Source organism: Melospiza melodia, chromosome 24, assembly GCF_035770615.1.
Source record: "Melospiza melodia melodia isolate bMelMel2 chromosome 24, bMelMel2.pri, whole genome shotgun sequence".
Taxonomy (NCBI): Eukaryota; Metazoa; Chordata; class Aves; order Passeriformes; family Passerellidae; genus Melospiza; species Melospiza melodia.
Window position 1 is genome coordinate 4,588,985 of NC_086217.1, and position 19,717 is coordinate 4,608,701.

General features: G+C 41.9%; 1 long non-coding RNA gene across 1 annotated transcript in view; it reads right to left on the minus strand.

The window, feature by feature from the left end:
* LOC134428759 (uncharacterized) overlaps positions 1-19,717 on the minus strand; it is a 45,897-nt gene that overhangs the window by 23,228 nt on the left and 2,952 nt on the right. Inside the window, exons 2-3 of the long non-coding RNA XR_010030453.1 lie at positions 755-854; positions 21-42 (exon numbers count right to left, since the gene is read on the minus strand). This is a non-coding gene — a long non-coding RNA (uncharacterized LOC134428759). The remainder of the gene's footprint in view (positions 1-20; positions 43-754; positions 855-19,717) is intronic.

Consider the following 19,717-nt stretch of genomic DNA (forward strand, 5'->3'; position numbering starts at 1 on the left):
GAGAATAAACATGAATTTACCTTTGGTTTTTTGTTCAGCAGCCTGAAAGAAAAGAAGAACAAAACAAATCAACCACTTGTCAATACTGCAAATGATACCTACCAATTATAGGGCTGCAGGCCTAACTTTTTGCAGAAACTGCTTACATAAATCAGGCATTGGTTTCATTTAAGGACTAGAGAATTTTAGTTTAACTCCATGTGACAGAAATGTCTGCCTGAAGCCAGAAGGAGATCACAGAATCACATAATCACAGAAATTCAAGGCTGGAAGAGACCTATAAGATCATCAAGTCCAACCCATGTTCTAACTATTCAACTAGATCATGGCAGCAAGTGCCACATCCAAGTCTTTTTCTGAACTCTTCGAGGGATGATGACTCCACCACCTCACTGGGTAGATGCCAAAGAGGAAGTGTAAAGAATGACAAGAGAGGGCAGCAGCCCCTTCCACCCAGCCAGCCTTCCCTCTCCTGGGGGGCAGAGCCTTTCTGGACCCTTGAGCACCCAGCACAATGAACTTCTGGGACTTTATCCAGCATCCCTTTGAACCCACCCACACCAGCACCTTGCACAGAGGACCTGTTTATTTTTTAATCTGTCTGGAACTTTTTATGATGCCTGATTTTTATACCAGAAAAGACAGCCATCAATTCTTATTTCAAATTAAAACTCCCACAAGTGGAGCTGCAGCATCAGTAGCCATAATCACATTAAAAAGTGAAAGGATTATCACAACAGGAACATGAACAAACCTTTTTCTGAGCACCTTCCTTCTTTTTCTTTTCTTCCTGCTTTTTCTTTTTCTTTTCTTCCATCAAATGTTCCTCTTCTTGTGTTTCTTGTTCTTTCTCCCTGGTAAGAACAAAAGTTAGGAAGAGTTTTCCAGTAAGATGAAGTTTCTCCAGGAAGGTGAATAATCCATATTTGCATTGCTAACTTTCTACATCTCATGTCTAAAAAAGGCTGCTTCTAGTGCTGCAATAAAAGCTCTAAAAAAGAGCTGTTCCAAAATTGAAACTCACAACAAATAAAATAGCAGGCAGTGAGAATTCAGAAAGGACAGATTTTATTTGGAACCTCTTTCCACAATCACTCATAAGCACTGTTCAATATTAGCATATCCTGGGGAAAGAAAGTTTGAAACTGGAAAAAAAAAGGAACAAACCCAAGTAATGAATGCAAGTTCTGCTGGCTTTCAGCAGCTGTGATTCACAATACACCTTGAAGAACATAAGCAACTACATTACTTTCATTACTTTGCGACTATTTTTCTCTTTTTGATCAAACACATGCTGCATTAATTTTCCACACGCATCAATTTTGTTCTCAAGAGTTGTAAACTCAGGCCCAGATGAATTCCAATAATCATATTTTGTGCTCATCCTATAAATTCTTGCTGAAGAATTTGCATTAATGCAAAACAAGACTGTTCCAGTATCATCTTGATTAAAAATTAACCTGAATCCTTCCAAATCAAGAAGAAAACCCACCTGAAACATTTTCTCTGCTTCCTATGTCCATCACTGAAATAAATGGTTATAGCAATGACCCTCCCAACATCCTTTCCAATAAATACCAATGCAAATAATTCATTTACTTCTCTATAACTGCTTTATCTTCCTTGACAGCTCTTCAGGTCCTGATCATTTATCAGCCTCACAGATCTTCTGAGAAGGCTGTTTCTGATGGGCTGAAGCCATTACCATCACTATTATTAGATTCAAAGCCTTCCAATTACTCCTCAAGATAACTTTTAGCCTAATTTACTATTGCTTTACATCTAACTTGCCAAAACCTGTAGCCCCCCCCCTCTTTTCTTTGCTTGGATCTTTGTTGTTGTTTTAAAAAAGAGGTTTTTAGTTACAAAACTCTTTATTTTTGGTCACAATCTGTCAGACTGCTCTTTACCTAAAGAAGAAAACAAACCACTCTTCAGATTTTGCACATTGTGTCTTCAGACATTCCCCACGAAACATTTTGCCTCTTAACAAGTTTCCATTTTCCTACATAGTTTCCCTTTGTTATAAAAAAGGGAACATTGTAACTTCTGATATTTTGGTGCTGGAGGGCGTTCTGGGATTTGGCTTTTTCCCTTGCCTGTAAATACTGACCCTGGCCATGCAGATGCTTTAATGCTTACACAGATCCTGTATGGAGCTCCAGACTAAATTAAAAGCAGATTCCCTTTCCTTGTGTCACCCCAAACTATAAACACTACAGAAAGCAATTCACAGCTCTAAGCTTAGGCGTTGGTGCCTTTTTAAGGCACTTTACAGCACTCAGACTATTTACAGAAGTCAGAGATATGGCAAGACCCAGGGCCTGGAACAGCAGCCAGAGGTTGGGCACATCTGGGAGCTCTTGGTGCACCACTGGAGGTCCAGGCAGCTGGGATGGCATTAATTATCTGCTTTTAAAATACTGATTCACCCTTCTGTCATGGCCAAAAATTCACACCTGCTCAGCTTCTGCCATTCCCAAGGGGTCACCTTTTAAACCCTGAGGTTTGGGAAACATCTGCCCTTAGGAACTGCAGGTGGGGATGTGCATTACACTAAAAAAATGTTAAATCACACGTAAGACAAAGATGCATGGAACTGAACTTCTAAATGCCTTCTTGTAGGACTTTGCAAAAAGTGATGACTTAGGTTGCCAAAAGAAACTGAGTTGGAACTGTAACAGATTTGCCTTTATCCCTGTTAGCCCAGTGGAGAATGTGGCATTAAGTATCTGGTTTTTAAATACTGATTCACCTTCTGTCATGGCCAAAAATTCACCACCTGCTCAGCTTCTGCCAGTCCCAAGGGGCCACCTTTTAAACCCTGTATGTAAACTGAGGTCTGGGAAATATCTGCCCTTAGGAACTGCAGGTGGGGATCCAAAATTGTTAAATCACACTTAAGACAAAGGTGCATGAAACTGTACTTTTAAATGGCTTCTTGTAGGACTTTACAAAAAGTGATGACTTGGGTTGCCAAAAGAAACGGAGTTGGAAGTGTAACAGATTTGCCTTTATCCCTTTTAGCTCAGTGGAGAACTGAAGTCCCCAGGACCTCAGAAACTACAAAGAAACAACATCCAGGCCCTTCATTTGCAGTGCTCCCTACCCAAGTCACAGCAGACTCTACAAAGGCCCAGTTCCAGTGAACTCCCCCAAGCTCTCACACTGTTGCCAGAGGAAGTTCAGCTTTTTCTGGTTTTTGAAAGCAGGTGAATGAAACAAGTCCATGTAAAATGAGGAACTTTTTGGTTTTCTCTTGCTGGTATTTAAGAAACCCCATGCCATTACAGCCATTCCAGAACACCACAGTTACATTTAAATCCCCTTCAATACTCAGGGCAGTATTTAAAAACCAAAACAAAAAACCACACACAAAAACAAACCACCATCACCACTCTGCCTAACATGCAGAGTTTTCTTTAAGCTATAAATTATCTATTACCCAACTTCCTTTTTAAGCCTCCTTTTTAATAACAAGTTCTTTTCCTAAAATACCAAGTTGAAAGGGATCTTAAAGATTATCTGGTCCAACCTTTCTTGTTCCAGCCAAGTCTTTAAAGGGTTGGACATTTTCACCACTGCCAAAATCATTCCTTACACTGGACTCCACTATCAATTTTTGTTTCCAGGCAATGTAGTGGAATTTCCAAATATTCCAAATCTCAGGTCAGTGAAATTTGGAATAGTTGGAAATCCAAGAAGAGCAAACATTTTCCTCCACTAGGAATCCAATGTATTTTATGACAATATTAGCACAGCAATTACAACATCAGAGGTAGAAGTGCCGCTCCTAACAAAAACCTGAGGTTTGGTTGTGGGGTTATTTTTTCATTTGTGAGATTAAAATAGCCTTGGATTAGCTCAGAAAATGATACTGCAATTTTTAATGGAGCTCAATTTTCAAACCTGATTTACATAATGACACTTGTGAATACATGTGCTTTAAATATGCTTAAAATAGAAATAAAGCTCCGAGCGGCCTCTCAGATGGCAACTCTTGCTGTCACTTTTAGGCAGAAATTAGTCATCTAAGAGCAAAACAAAAGGAAAACAATAAAAACATGGCTATATAAAGTTTGATTACGTTGTCAAAGGCACATGTTACAGCTTTGCTTCCTGAGCGACAATTTAATCTTTATTGCAGGAAACTGGCTAAAACATTTCTGAATACAAAGCTCAAGTTCTAAAGCAGGAGTGTCTCAGAATATCCCTGTAGGAGTTTGCCTTGTTCTTACATATGGATCTGAATGGGGGGGGATTTTTATGAGCAAGGAGTTTTACTACAGAATGAAGTGGTGTTTTCACAGATTGCAAATTGCTTATGAAATCCAAGCCTAAGCCAAGGTTATCTTTAAAGTGGATGTGCTTGAGAGCTCTCAGAGAGCAGGAAAGCAAGAGGAGCTCAGGTCATGGCCACAACAACTCCAGCACTGTGGCTCTGTCATTGCGTGCTCCTGAAAGGTTTATTAATCCCTTTAAAAAATTAACAAATCTAGCTAAGTAGAACTTGAGTTTTCCTGCTTCCACAGCTTAAGGCACAGCTGGCATTGTGGACCAGCACTGAGGGGACATTTTGGATGAATACTGCATATTTTGCAATATTCCTTTTGGGAACAGTGTTCTTCAACACCCTTCAGGTAGAGTCTATTTGTATTATTGCCCACACAGTGTTTTAGAGTTCAGAAGTTCCTGCAGTAATTGAGGGCTAAACACAGACCTGTCTCTCTTGTCATTCCATGTCACACTGCTCCTAACCTCAACAACCTCATTAATTTTGTTGTATAAGCAAGATGCTGAAGGTTTATTTAATAACATAGGAAAATTGCCTTTTCAGCAGAGCATTCCTAATCCCTGCCTACAGATGCCTTTGTCTGGTTTAGCCACCATACTTTAATTCCAAGGTACCTCTTGCACCTTAAATCCTACTTTATGCTGGAACAAACTCCCCTGACAGTGGTGGAAGTTGCTCTTACTGACAGAAATCCACAATTTGCACACAGCTGCTCAAGCACTGCTCTGGTTTTGACTTTCCTGACCATACAAGAGGTCATTGTGCATTCCTGCACAGGCATTTTTACTAACAGTGATGATGGCAGGGGAAAAAATGGGAAAAAAAAGAAAATTTTATAACTGGAATTGTAAGGAACTGGCAAATAATCATCCAAATTCAGGGTGTGGAGGTTTTATGGAAGGAATTAATAGATCCATGCATGGTTACAGGAACAGATAACAGAGGGTTTGGACAGCACAGACAGGAGCTCTCAAAGACAAATTCTCCAAATTTGGTATCACAGTTTCAAACAGAAAGGAAGAAAATGGCTACTTAAGAAATTCTTCAAGATCCCATTGTAAGAAAGAAGTGGCTGAAATCTTGAGGGCAGAAAAGAGCTTGAAGGGTGGTGATGAAATGGGATTAAAAATTAACATCAAAATAAGTATCAAACTCTGGAAAGGCAGGCTTGGATTCCTTCAGGACACCTGAAATACTGTCCCACATGAAGAGGCAGGTGCTGTTTCTTGGAAGTCACCAGGAATTTAAAGGAATTTAAACAACAATGCAGATACCCACATGTACAGCAGGAATCCTACACAAAGCAGGAGGTCACCAGAGCATATGCAATCCTTGTTTTCACAAGTGCTGCAACAGATAAACCAAAAATCTGTATTTGCCTATTGCTAATTTTGTTTCCTGCTTCATCTTTGCACGGTGCAGCTCTGTGACCTTTGCAGAGTAAATATGGGTGAAGGGAAGGAGCTGGTGTGACTGGTAAAGTGCCAGCTTTGTTCCCTTGATATCCAGGCTCAGTCATTAATCAAAAAAGAGTCAAGCTGGTCCCTAATTACAAGCTCTCCAATCACCTCAAAAAAGAACGCAGCATGCAAAACTAGCTCAAATAAATAAGAAGGAAATATGAAAAAAAAAAACACTGCAAACACACAGGGACAAACTGAGAAAAGCCAAAAAACATCAGCAAAAAGCAGCAACAAATCAACCTTTAAGTGCTTCATTAACATGCAAGAGGAAATATTAGTTTTGATTCTTGCTGGGGAAGGGGGAGCAGTGACAGATGACCCTGTGAGGGCTGAAGTGACAGCACTTTTCTCTCTGTTCAGCCCTCCCTAAAGAGGTCAGCAGGGAACAGATGGCCAACAACGGCCGCGCTGCTGTGGTGACGACACCGATTTCTGCCAGGGATTTCTCCTCTCCCAGGGATTTCTCCTCTCCCAGGGATTTCATGAGCTCTGGCCAAGCTGGTGCCAGGGGCAGCAAAGCACCCACAGCCAGGCTGCTCCTGCTCCACTGTCAGGATCTTTTGCTGCTCACAGTGACCCCGAGATGTGTTTGAAAGTCTCTTTTCCCAGCCTGGTGCTTGAAGAAGGAGTCAGAACTCTTCATTTCTCTGTCTCAAGGTTGTTTATTGTTTCTTATCTATAAAAAATTTTCTCCTGCCCTGCCGAGGTCTGTCCAGCAGGACAGTTTTAGGCACTCTGCCTGCCCCCAGGGCAGTGTTATGTCTTCATACTAAAAACTACATGTACAACGTTTACAATTGCTTTCCAATACCTCTGCCCTATGTTAGACAGTGAGCTTCTACTCCAAACCAATTTGTAAGTGCCAACATCACAGCAGAAGATGGAGGCCAAGAAGAAGAAGAAGGAGAAAGGCTGGACATGCCCAGTTCCCTCCATCTTGCCTCCTGAACCCCCATTCCAAAAAACCCCAAAATCTACTTTTTCACCTTGTGATAAATTCACTATCATTCTACTTAACTGTCATGGCTTGCAGATCTTCATCTGAGGTTGGTAACTTGCTCCACGGGTCATAATCAAACCCACAGGTGTTTTGGGCTCTGTGCCAGGGTCTCTGAGCCCCCTGGCAGGGGTCCTGGCCATGCTGGAGAGCCAGAGGGATGTTCTGGGTACCCACACTCCACCTCCATCTCTGCAATGGTCCATTCTGGCTTCCTTCCCAAAGCTCTGATGAATATAGCATTAGCTATATGTGGGAACTTAGGGCACAGAGAATATTTTGAAGTACTGGTTTTGATTTTTGCTTACAGAGAGGGCTACTAAGACTTTGGGATAGACTAAAGTTCACTAGAGTGTAAAACAGATAATAGAGAACAGTGTAGTTTGTTATTAGGTGAGTGTAGCCATGATATTTTCTGAAAAATCCTTTCCTTGGGATTTTGTCTCCTGAGAAGCTGAGGTGTCAGGAACAAAATGTAAACAATGATTATCTGCTGCTGTGGAATGCAACAGGTGCATCTGTTATTGGTCTCATGTGGTTGTTTCTAATTAATGGCCAATCACAGTCCAGCTGTATTGGACTGTCTCAGTCACAAGCCTTTGTTATTAATTTTTTTTCTATTCTTAGCCAGCCTTCTGATGAAATCCTTTCTTCTATTATTTTAGTATAGTTTAAATATAATATATATCATAAAATAATAAATCAAGCCTTCTGAAACATGGAGTCAACATTCTTATCTCTTCCCTCATCCTAAGACCCCTGCAAACACCACCACAGGTGAGAAATTTAAGTTTTAGGATTTTTAGTGTAGACATAAATAGGAAATAAGGCTTTTCCTGTACACTAAATCTAGTACAGACAATGTACCAAAACTTGTAATAAGATAACAATAAACAACAAACTGAAGACCAAAAAAGTCCCATAGGTCTCTCTTTCCTAACACAAAACTGTTACAAAAAAATTTCCCCCATCAAGAGAACCAAACAACCATACAGGCAAAACACTCAAGATGTGTTTAAACAAGTCCCTTTTCCCAAAATTTGAGATGATTTGGCGTCTCAGAAAAACTTACATGATATAGCAGGGAAGAAAAGGAGATGGAGATAAACATTTTGCTACCACTCCAAAGAGGAAATCAGGCCAGCAAAGGCAAGAACAGCTTAAAAATTCCTGAGAGAAATGGGATGTTCCCCCCTGGCTGGGCCTGCTGACATTTTACCATCTCTAAGTCATTGCAGGGTACCTAAAGCACGAGCAGGTGGATGGATGGCACTCTGGAAAAGCAGCAGATGGCAAAGACTGCACAAAACTCACAGGGAAGAGAGAAAAATATCAGCAAGAGCTAACAAGGATTTGTGGAGGGAAAAAAAAAACTGATTTTTTTCCCTACAGCACAGTCCTAGTATTTTTGGAAAAGATGAAAGAGAAGCAACCAAACTACTTTTCAATCCACATGGAGATTTTTGTAGGAATATGATTGCTTTATTATTTAATCATTTTAAGAACTATTATTTAGTAATTTAAGGTACATACCAAAATTAGTAGTATGTAAAATAATAAAAAAAACCAATAAAAACCCACAAAACTCCTCCCCCAAGGCAGGGACCTGATGAATTTCTGTTGCAGTGTGCCACATGCCCAGCAGTAAAATTTTAATGAACCACTTGGCTGCTGGGAAAATGTGTCCACTTAGTTTCTAGAATATAACAAGTCATGGGGCTGGAAAACAATTAAGGAGGGACAATACTCAGAACACCCTGATTAACTCAAAAAGGCAGAGAATCAGTGAGAAAAAGCACAAGGTACCATGTTTGGCAGGAAATATCCTATATAAATACAGCATAGGGAACAAGTGGGAGAACACCAGTTTTGGGTAGACAAAAAAGCAGGTGCTGCAGTGGATTTCACTCCACAGATGGTCAGAAGTTCTTTAGCTGATGTGCTGTGTCCAGTTTGGGACTTTTACAGCAAGAGAGACACAGGTCAGCTGGAGAAAACCCAGAAAACAGCACCAAAGAAATCAAAAAAGCACAGGCTCTTGGTAAAAACTTCACTTAATCTAAAGAAATGGCAACCCTGCTATTCAAAAAGGTGTTAAAGACAGAGGTAGAGAAGCAAGGAGTAAAATCTTTCTCCTTTAGCTGTGGTAAGCAGCACTGAATTTAAATTGCAACAAAGAAGATTTGGATTAGGAAAAGAAAAATCCTCCACACTGAAGCATTTTTAAAACTCCCAACATTAAAATGTATATCAAATCTTTATAAATATACATTTGGAAAAACATAAAAAGAAGATATTATTTATTTTTTATGAAGTAAAATTGATATATGGCCACACCAACTCCTAAACACAAAAACAATTAGACAGAGAACTGAAGGCCTCTGCCCATGTACAAAGGGAAATCCTACAATCTCCTTTCCAGGGAATTAGTGGGGGAAAGCCCCCAGTCACACCCTGTGCACAAGATAAATCTATGGAGGAGTTACAGGTACAGCTGTGAGCACAGAGATTGAAATTTCACCCTGTAATTTGAAAGTCTGGGTGCAAAATTTGTTGCTGTGGGGAGTCATAAGTGAAGTTCAATGAGAGTTTTTGTTTGACCACAATTTATGATTCCTTGATGCCATGTTTTGGGGTTTCTCACTGTCCAGTTATGTCTCTGTCCTGCAATTAACCCTCATTAATAGATTATTTGCCTTGACAGGAGATTGCTTCCTCTGAAACATCAAGATATCATCCATTGCTAACAGATGTGGGCTGGGGCTTTGCTACCTCCAGTTTCTGATGAACTTATCTTGAAATGTGTAACAGAAAATTCATCTGAACAGGGGCAGCAGTCAGATTTCTGCATCCACTCAGAAATTCCACCAAACCTGGAGTCTGCAGGAGCAGAATGGAGCTGCCACTCAAAACCAACCAAGAACATCACAGCATTAGCTGAGAACATGGTGTGAAAAGCAACACATTCTATTAAAACTGCTGAAACTAGAGGCAGATTTTAGGTTGTCCAAGAGATTAAATTAATAATCCTGCTCCTACAAAGCGTAAAACAGAAATTCCAGGATCAGAAAGAGTGTCTGTGTTCCATGCTCTGTCTCAGTAGCACACAGTGTTTCTAAGATGTCACTTTGGAATATTGGTTGAAGAGCAATAAAATCCTGGCAGGACCCCAAGAAGAGAAAAAGAGAACTGCAGCTGGTGTGAGCTGCAGGACCTGGGCTCCCACTGGAAGTTTCCAGCTCAGCCAGTGTTAACTTGCTGTGACTCTCCTTTGTGTGCACATAAGGTAAATAACCACTCAAGCAGATTAGATTAGAACAAAAATAAAGCAGAACAGGCAGTTGCTATCATTCAATTCAAGGTATTTTTCAAAAGCACACCAACCTGGCCTTGTTTTAGCTTCTCCTGGTTATCACCAATGACTGGAAGAGGAGGGAAATTCCAGAGAAGAAAAAGTTTTATAAACTAAAGATGTAGATGAACTATGACTGGCAAACCAGAAGTTTGAAGAGCCCATATTTGAGCACTGTCAAGTTCCAGCAAACGTTTGCAGGGTTTGGAGTTGTTTTTTTGTTCATCTAAAGCCTTCCTTTTGGTTTTGTTAAACACTCCAGTTTCTCCTGGTGTGTTAGCTGAGAGGGATGGGTGCTGAGGAGAGCACTGGAGTAAAAGCAGGAATATTGCAGGTGCTGTTAACCCTTTATTACTGAGCAAAAGTGACACTGCAGAGGATTTCCTACTGACACCATCCCTGCTCCCATGCAGCAGGAGAGCATTAACTGCACCCTTGGAACTCATCACCCAGTGACATTTGATTTAAAAGGCATCTGAGAAGTGCACTCCAAGACACATGACACCAATCAAAGCACAGCAAGTGGGGACAATCACCTGATCAATCATGAAGTTGCAATCCAAATGAAGAGATTCATGTAGATAATCCCACAGGGATGCCAGCACACAGGTCCATCCCCTCTCCTGTGGGAGTGCTGCTCTCCGCAGTGCAGGGATATTAGTGCTCACACAAGCTCCAATATGGAGCAGATCAAGGAGTTATAGGTAAATGTGGCCATGGGCAGTTCTAGCACCCAGTTCTACACCAAACCTCAGCCATTTGCACATTTCAGGCATGAACCACACCAGAATTTACTACCTCAATCTGCTGACAACACCACAGCTCACGGGCACCGCTCATGCTAAGCAAGCACCAAAAGTAAAAAAGCCCCACATGCCCAAAAAAAAGCTTGCCTTAAATTCATCACTGAAAGCAGGCTACAAACAGCAAGGAACACGCTCTGAAAAACAACTCTCCTCCCCCAGCAAACACAGAGTGATGGAAAAATTAAGCTCCACACAGCGAAGGGTGCAGATAACCAGATTTCCATTCCCTCCCAGGCCTGATGATAGCTACCAGCAGTTGATCTGGCATCTGCTTCACAGCTCGCCCCAAATCTTCCTGGGACATAATGCACAAAGGAAAACAGCTTTGGAATCCAGCAGCTCAGCAAGAGCACAGCATGTTTGTCTCTCCAGATACTGCTGGCTATTTTGGTTTCTGGAAATACTTCAGAAGATGAGAGCCCTGTGCCAGTCCCCCTCAGTGACCAAGTGTCACCCTTTAGCTGACCCAGCAGCCACAGACAAGCTGCTGGCTCTATGCAGCTGAACTCCAAGAACAATTTAGAGGAGCTCTGCTTCCTGGGGCAGCTGCACAGAGAGACTGCAATGTAGGAGGCCAGGAAATTGGAACAGGAGCAGCAGCTCCGCAGGATGTTTTGCCATTCCCAGGGAGGGAGGCTGCTGGAGCCAGTCAGTCACCTGTCATCCTGAAGGGACAACGGGGTCAGGAGGGACAGGCCACAGCTGGGAGCACTGTGCAGTGAACCCTCCAGCAAGCAAAGCTAAGCCTTCATGCTCCTCCATTGAAAAAAACCTGAAAATCAACTTTGTGTTACTACAATGATGCACCATTTTACCTCTAAGGATTTCCACCTAATCCTCCTTTCCCCTTTCTATCCCAGTTAGGTGCCAGTGCTCAATTATTTCTGAGCCAAATCACTTTGTCAGCAGCAGGTGAAAGCACAGTGAACTTATTTATTGCCAGAGCTGAAGACCAGGTTGGTGCTGTCACACAGGTGGGTGGACAACACAACTCACAGCATCAAAAAAAAGGAAAGAGAATTTACCCTGAAGCCAGGGTTTGTGGTGCTGCCCTTGTGATTATTCTGGGAATAAGGTGATGTTAACACCTTCAGCAAAAGACCCCCAGCTTACTTACAGCAGCCACAGCTCCATTGGGTGTCCACCTTCATGAGTGGCTCAGTGTGATGACACAGGCCCAGGAAGGTGAGCAACACCTCCCCTGAGGCAGAGTGGAAAAATGCACACACACTGCCCTCATTGCAGCCACAGGCAGGGACAGTGCACCAGGCAGCTCCAGGAATAAAACAGCACAGCAGCAGGGACCTGACACACACGTGTCACCCGAGCCGAACACTCATCTGCCCAGCTGAGATGACCTGAGGTCCCCTCCAGCCTGGGCTGTCCTGTGACATTAAAATAATTTCCTAGATGTGTGGCAGAAGCTGTAGAAGCCAATCTCTAGGAAGAGAGGGGGTGAGCCTCTGTTACCACAGCACTGAGACCTCCAGGTGCCACCTTGGGGGCACAGGTGGGTGAGAGGCAGGACACTGGGTGGGGGAATCACAGGACAGCAGCCCCACAGGGAAGGGATGTCCCCAAATCTACAATCAGAAGAAAAATAAGGACACTGCTCCTCATGCTGCAGAGCCCAGGGTGGGCAGGATGAGGTGCTCTCTCCCCACACTGCCTTGGGAAGCTGAGGTCCCTCTGTCCCTCTGTGCTGTGACACCTCACCACACCTGCTCCCACAGGCACAGGCAAGCTAAATCCACAGCTGCTGACACAACGAGGCAAAATGAGATGAAAAAGGGAAAAGAGATGTCAAAAAAACCTCCTTGTCTTAGAAACCAAATGGGAAATACACTCAAAGCAAATCTGAGGATGGAGATCTAACTTTTTGTAATATGTTTATTCTTTTAGAAGATTTCAGAATACACAAACCCATAATTTCCTTCTGCTGCATTTTTAAATTTGCTGAGTGAGCTCATTGAACATTCAAGCTGTTGTCTTCAAGTTTTCCAAATACCATTCTATCTAAAGGCACTGTGAATAGGGAATTCAATTTATCAAATGAATGAAAGAAGAATTCTTAGCAGGAACCCTGGTGAGCTAATCAAGAGTCACAATAAAATGTCAGGGGTCCTGGCATTCTCGGCAGGAGGTTAACACCAAATTTGATCCAAGTCAAGGAAGACAAAACACACTATAGACTAATAAACTGTACTAAAAGTTGTGCACTGCGAATTTCTGAAAGTTTAAACACAAATGAAGAAAATCTACTTGGTCTGTGCACTTTATACACTCCTTGTATTTCACTGCAAAAATCAAAACACACTGTTCACCCTAATAATGTCATTTAACTTAAAGAAAATACTTTCTAAAGCTTTTAAGTTTTTTGTTCCACTGCATCTTCAGCTGCAAGACTGTTTTGAAAATTAAGATGGCAGCATAATTTGAGTAAGATAAGAAACTATAACTCTGTACCTATCTTTAGGCTGGAAACTGGATTCAGTTCAAGATTTATCCTGTCATCCAAAATAAAGGAAACAGCATAATCCAACCACCTTTCCTTCCACAAACCTACCAGAGTTTAAAAGATTAGCCCTGCGGTGCTGAAAGGGTAATCCTTAAAACTTGTGCTTAATGGAAACCAACTTCTCTGCTCCTCTCCTCACTTTCCATACTAAAAGCATAAATTAGAATATCAGACCCAGCATCAGAATGGGCCATCATGCATTTTTCAACTTAGCAAATGAATAGCAGCTCCACGGGGGAGGAGAGGCAGGGTGGGGGAGAGATGGGCAAAGGAAATAGCCATAAATGATCTTCCAGGACAGGAAAACTAGTTGCAGTAAATACCACTTTGGAAATCAATTTATGGTCAATTATGATCTTAGTAATAACTATTTTATGCCTTCATTTAGTGCATGAAATGCCCAGGGGAGCAAATATTCTCAGAAATATATCCAATATGTCTCCAAGTATTTTATCTGATCAGTAGATGCAGCCAGAATCCCAGAAAAAGCAGCTCTTGCTTGTCTGGATGCTGAGGGACTGGGGATGGGGCAGGATGGAAGCACAATTTCAGGGCAGGTGGACTATCAGTGCTGCAATATCACCCAGATAAAAAAGATTTTATCAGTCTGGGTTGTTGGTTTCACAAGCAATGAGTTTTGTCATCACTGCAGTATTTCACCCAGAGGTCTGTGAAGTACATTTCATTCTCACAAATATAAGAAAAAATTAAAGTTAAGGGAGAGGATTTCTAAGAAAAAATTAAAGGTTTTTTTTTTTAGGCAAATCATTATGTAAACATCCATCCACTAAGCCAACCACTGCTTTATTCAATTAATACATGTAAATGTGGTGGCAGAGTATAAACACTGACATCTCTAATGCACTGTTGGTGTAATGAGACTTATTTGGACTATTCCTTTCTCAAGTGAAGGAGTTGATTCTCTGAGATTGATTAGAAGAATAAAAATAGTAAACATTCACCACATTCACCAAACTCCACCTAGATAATAAATCTTTCACCTGAAACAGAGCTATTTATACAGAGACTGCTTCTCAACAGCAGCAGTTCTATTGCTGTGAGACACCAAATTTAGCTCCACACCTGGATCAGACATTTTTTATTATGATCATACACAAAAACATTAAATAGCATTTAGTTTGCTACCACTAGGCTCTCCTCCTTCCTTATCAGAAGATGTTGCATTCCCCATATTAATTTATTTTTGAAAGATTCAAGACAAACATATACTTCATTATAGTTTACATCAGCAAAGAGAAACCAAATCATTTCACAGGCAGGAAGATGTGAACAGCACATGTATGCCAACAGGTTATTTTTAACTAAGAGCAATTTCTTCTGCATCACAAAACAGGAATGAGTACTGGGCACCTACAGCATTCCACCAGAAGGAGATAAGGATGATTCAATTTGCAGAGATGGAGCATCTTTTGTAAGAGAAAGAATTTCAGGGTAGCACCCATTTGAAAGCTGACGATGTGGTAAAAACTCAGACAATACAAACACTGGGAGCAATTCTCTTCTGTTAAGTTTGGGCACTTGGTAAGTGCAACTAAAAACACTGAGAGAAGAGGAAAGTTGAGACCTGCAGATGGACAGAACGGATGTTAGCAGAGAGATAATGAGGAATCCTGCTCCTGCCTTTGGTAACACACTCGTGTAGTGTAAGGAGTGATTTACTTGGTTTACACACACCCCCAGTAGGTTATGCCTGCAGTGCTACTGAAGTTTTTAGCTCTGTATTTCATGTGCAGGATCATCCTCAAGGCTACTGTGAACATACACTGAGTTCAAGCAAAAACATTACAAACACCACCAAGAGCACCTTCCATGGACAATGAATGACCTTGTAGGAACACAGGAAAATGGCAGTCAGCACATTATGCATCCGTACAGCTGATTTTTATTTTTTTTCCCTTAGCATTCTCCCTGAACTGCTCTTTTTTTCTAGAACGGTTTGTGTTAAAGCACTGGGCTGATGCTCTTTTGTTTACCAGTAACCAGCCACTGTTTAAAAACAAGGATCTCCATTGTCAGCACCAATGAATGACGCGAGCATCAGCCATGAAAACACTTTGGAATTCTGAAGAACTCAAAGACCTGAGAGTCGGAGGCTTGAGCAGGACTGAAATCAAACTGACACAACACAGATATCTGGCTGAGCTTAAAATAGACTTGGCAGAAGTCAGCCTGGACTAACAATCGACCTGTGGACAGACACACTGACCACCCAGAATGTGTTCAAGCCGCAGCAAGCACTCCCCATCCCTCCACCAAAACAAACAGCTCTCCCACTTCCCATGGGGAAGCTTTGGAAATGCAGGATGAGAGAGAAAACTGTAAACTTTGTGCATACAGAGCACGGGAAGGGAAGAAAGGAATAGGAAGGAAAAGAGCACAACCAAGAAAAATCAGGTAATGCCATTCTAAGAGACTCCTCTTGGGCAACACTGTAACAAAGGCAGCAGCACCATCCCTACAGAAAATCAGCATGGGAAAACACGCACAGACCCCAGAACAAGGAGCTGGGGGAGAGAAATAGAGGGAGGAATGGATCTCCCTCTGAAAACACCCATGGGCAGCAACTAAACATAGCCCAGGGTGGTTGTTTTCCTTGCTGTGGAAGGGGGGTGGCTGTTATCTTTTCCTAAATGAGCCTATAGCTGGTAGCTGCATGATAACTATTTTGAGATATATAAACATATTTTTTCTCTGGGGCTTAATTACCACAAAGGATGCCAACCGATTTGACAAGTCAATTTTTCCCTCAAATAAAAAAAAAAAAAAAAAAACAAACCCACCTGGAAAACCTTATTGTCTAGCAATGCAGAGCTTAAAAAAACAGCGCAAACGTCCAAGGGATAAATATTAGGTATTTTCAATACAAAGCAGTAAGCAATTGTTATCATTTCTCATAACCAAGTTCCTAAAACACAGAGGCTCCGGACTGAAATCTAAGTAAATGTACATCTGGTTTGCAATTTTTTAAATGGCTGTACATTTCAAACCCCAGAAAAAGCAGGCTGCAGATAGCTGTTTATTACAAATGACTTCCACCTCCTCCACAGCCCTCAAAGGCAAACTATAAAGCTGTGTGCAAAGCCAGACAATCTGGGCACCCAGCCATAAACCATCACTGCTGCAGCACAGATAACTGTTCTCCCTCTCAGCCATCCCTGGCTGCAAACCCACGGGGAAGAGCTCCAGAAACCAGACCTCAGGACTGCCAGGGCTTCTAATATTTTATGAACTTGAATTACAACTACGTTCGAGACCTCAGCGCTGAAAAATTACAGCGCTGATTCACACCCAGGGCTGAGACCAAAACTCACTCGGATTTGCCCGGTACCCTGAACCTCGAGATGCAAGAACAGCCAGTGATTTTACAGCTGCCTTCAGTGACAGAAGCCCTTTTATTGGGAGGAAGAGACAGACATGTTACTCTCTTCAAAAATAAGACAAAAGAATCAAATGCATGTTTTAGAGTAGTGCTGTATTTTCCACCATCTTTGACACGACCTCAAAGAGCCCAGGGACTGCTCGGTGCCAGTTTCTTTATGATCAAATCCACACATTTGTACCTTGGGCGGGAGATTTTAAAACATATTAGTGACAAGGCAGGAAGGAGCACAATGAAGTTTCAGAAAACACAGTTGTAACTGTATTTGGGAATCCACAGCGAAGTTAACCGTGATCATGTAATAATAAAATAAGCCCAAGCACATCTCCTTCTGGTATTTAAGACGTACAACTCAGCCATGCTTTCAGTTGACAATTTTCCTAACTAGCACAGATTCCTAAAGGGAGATCAAATAATACTTTGATTCCTCTGCTTTCATACATTAAGAATAACCATCTTTCATTTTACCAACACCATTTGCCAGTGAAGAGACGGCACAGAGCACATAGATCATTTAGTAATGCAATTTACTGTCACTTCTAGATCATCTCCCCATTCAATAAAGTATACTTCTCTTCTAAACACTATTTGCCCTGGCTGATATCTTCATAATACAGCTGAAAACCTCAAGCCATTATCACTAGAAGGCATCAGCTGATCCTAAATTGGCTAGACTGCAGCGTCACAGGCATTTAAGAGGTTTCCTTATCATTCATCTTTAATACTGAGGGATCGACACACTCCTACCTGCAGCTTCCAGGCCAAGGGGAAACCTTCTAATGGTATTACCATTATCTTGTAATCTGAATTTTAAACAATTAGAACAATAGCACTTTTGTGTTGCAGGTCTCTTACTGTTACCAAAGATGATACATTTTTTATCAGTTGTCGTGTTCAAAGTCTTACATAAAACACTGATTAAAAAAAAAAAAATGCAGAAATATGCACTCTGCACTGAAGCTGCTGAACCTTCAAAGAGAAGCAGCACTGTAACAAGGCACTTAAATTTAAGCCATCAAGAGAGACCATTTGATTTACTCAGGAAAGGTTTGGTCATTTTATTTAAAATCTGCAGTTCTTTTAGTCAATACGATCTGGCAATTCTTTCCAAATGAAAGCCTCTTTTTACTGAAGCAGGGGATGGCTCCACCCCTGACCTCCTCCTTCAGCTTGTTTTGGAAAGGGGCCAGATGACAGCATTTGGAAAAGCGCATGTTTATCTCGGCGAGGCCAGCTGCTAAGTTAACATATTACCCGTTCCCACATCCCCCGCTCTTGGTTAAGTCTTCACAGCTAAAACTGAAAGTAAACGCTGCCATTGGGCTTTTAATAAATGTAACGTGAAAGAGAAAAGGAGTCTCCATGGCACGGAGCATCTGAAGGGGCTGCAGAGGTCCCGGTCATTTAGAGTGAACAGCAGGCAGTAACTCTGTCAATAAAATTCCTGGCCTTTCTGAATGAAGTGAATGAAAAACTGAAAAATAAGCGGGTTTATTTCTAGATTAATTTAAGGCTATGCTCTCTATAAGACTGCCACTCAGCAACAGTTTGCTTGACTACACAAGATTATAAACCCCTGCTTGACAAAACCTTTCACTCGATCTTGTTTTATTGTTAGTCCATACTGGGCAAGGTATGGAACATAAGAGCTTTGAGAGTTTCAACAAAGAATCTTCAGATTAAAATAGTCTTATGCCCAATTCTTTTTCTTATTTTAAGGAAATTTCATCCCATTATTTTCAAAGTCTTAAAAACCTCTTTCAAGAAAAAGAGTACAGAATTACCTTACTTCCTACAAACATCAGTGAGAGACCTCAACTCATTAAAAGCAGAGTGCGAGCTGTTATTAGAAAAGGCAAATCCTGGAGAAGAAACCAGAAATTAAGGCGGAGGTGGGGTTTTCATTGATCTCATCAAATCCAGCAGGCTTTGCAATGGGCAAACCCATCCACTCACAGGCGATCAGAGACAGATTTTGGAGGAAGCCAAGATTCCATGGCTGAGGGTGAACCCCCAAGTCCCCACACGGTTTTTAGCCCAAGGGCAGTGTCCCAGAGCAAACTCCACTGTGCTGTGGCCAGCGGGGAAATGGAACAGCCCAAGGCTGCCCACAAGGACATTCCCAGCACTGGGACTGGCAACCTGCACCGCTGACAGCCCCAAAATAATCCATGTGCTGCAAAGCTGATGTACAGCACACACACAACAGCTCTTAGGCTGATGGATCCCAGACTTAAATCTGTCAATATGGGAATCCACACATAGAACAGAAAAATGAGTATATCCTGCTGCAATCCAGAGGAGCTCTCAATAAATGGTTTGTCTTGTTTCTTTCATTGCTATAACAAAACCATTAGACAAAAGTACAAAATATTGGCTAAAATGAGCCCCTACTAATGCCCACCCCTTTCCCCCTGGAGCAAGTCCTGGCTGCAGCAGTTTTCCCCGTGGCAGCACCTGCTCTCCGGGGGCTGGATTGCAATGAACCCTCCTCATCTCAGGCAGCCAGGCAGATCACTTCCACTCAGAAATGATCCGTTCCCCTTTGAAGATAAGGACAAAGCCACACAAGGCATTATTAAACTACTGCTGCTGCCCTGAAGCACTCATTTTCCCTAAAAAAGTTGAAATTAATCTGATTTACTACAGGTTTGGTTTTTTCTCACAGACTGAGTCCTGGGCTCGGAAGCAGCCACGTTATCCACGAGGAATCTCAGCCAAAAAACACCAAGTGTTCCCCAGAGCAGCCCGAGCTTCCAGAGGCTGGAGCCGCTTCCTCACTGGGGTATCCAGGGCTGACACCGCTGCTTTCACCTTCTGGAAAGAATTCCAGAAGCCACAGCAGGGACGCCAGCGCATCCGGGGGCTGTTGCTCAGCACACACCAT